Source organism: Stegastes partitus, unplaced genomic scaffold (genome assembly GCF_000690725.1).
Source record: "Stegastes partitus isolate 25-593 unplaced genomic scaffold, Stegastes_partitus-1.0.2 Scaffold1062, whole genome shotgun sequence".
NCBI classification, from domain to species: Eukaryota; Metazoa; Chordata; class Actinopteri; family Pomacentridae; genus Stegastes; species Stegastes partitus.
Window position 1 is genome coordinate 304,511 of NW_007578793.1, and position 1,391 is coordinate 305,901.

General features: G+C 49.0%; 1 protein-coding gene across 1 annotated transcript in view; it reads left to right on the forward strand.

The window, feature by feature from the left end:
• The window catches only part of LOC103367566 (histone-lysine N-methyltransferase 2C), a 52,866-nt gene that overhangs the window by 15,843 nt on the left and 35,632 nt on the right, over positions 1 to 1,391 (forward strand). The window lies entirely within an intron of this gene.

A 1,391-nucleotide genomic window follows, 5' to 3' on the forward strand; every position in this document is an offset into this window, starting at 1 on the left:
ATGGTGGAACATCTTTCTACATCTGATGGTGGAACATCTTTCTACTGATGGTGGAACATCTTTCTACATCTGATGGTGGAACATCTTCCTACAGCCAATGAGCAGAGAGGAAAAGTCTGGAGACATGGAGATAGTTCAACATCTGCAGTACGAGGAGACGTCATGAGCTCAGAGACACAAAATGATACAAATGAGACACTGAAGGAAAAAGAAAAGAAGAAGTTTGGATGTTCCTCTCAGCCTGTCATCTCCTCTCTGCTTTGTGGAAACGCTGCCTGCAGTTCGATCACGAGGATCGGATGGAACCAGGAGGGAGGAAGTTTTGATTTTACAGCAAATGCTTTATTTTTGCAGACTTTCTTAAGAGACATGTAGGATAATGTGATTTTGAAGAAATGTTTTTGGTTCAGATTTGGTGAAGTTTCCTGATGTACTGCATGATACGAGAAAGGATCGTCTGAAGTCTGTCTTTGTGCAGCTTCTGGCTGATACATGCTGTTGTCTTGGTGACTAGAGGGTTACCGTGTCATTTATGAAGAAGGTAACATCCAACACACCAGACGAGCAAACCTCCAGGACAGAAGCTCTGAACGTGTTTAAGTGGAGCTCAAAGTTGAGAGGATTTCAGACCTTGGAGCCAGCACCGGCCACGGTCCTCCTCTGTGGGACAGCGGACGGGTAGAGCTGAATCTCTGGGGGGGGGGGGCGATCCAACGGGAACATGACTGACGGAACCAGCCGCCATCAGGCATCAGGTTGGAACAGAGTTGACCCAGAGTCGGTGTCCGTGGCCCGAGTCTGCCTCAGAACTGACTGACTTTATTCTGCCTCACTCTGAATGTTGGTGTGCTGCCGACCTTCTCCTAATTACCTGGCCACCTGATCACCTGGCCACCTGATCACCTGGCCACCTGATCACCTGGTCACCTGGTCACCTGATCGCCTGATCACCTGGTCACCTGGTCACCTGATCATCTGATCATCTGATCACCTGGTCACTTGATCACCTGATCATCTGATCACCTGGTCGTCTGATCACCTGGTCATCTGATCACCTGGTCACCTGATCACCTGGTCACTTGATCACCTGGTCACCTGATCACCTGGTCAAATGATCACCTGATCACTTGATCACCTGGTCACCTGATCATACTGGTTCTTGATCACCTGATCACCTGGTCATCTGATCACCTGGTCACCTGGTCATCTGATCACCTGGTCAATTGATCACCTGGTCACCTAATCGTCTGATTACCTGATCACACTGGTTCTTGATCACCTGGTCACCTCGTCACCTGATCACTTGATCACTTGATCACCTGCACATCTGGTCACCTGATCACTTGATCACCTGGTCACCTGATCACTTGATCACCTGGTCACCTGATCAC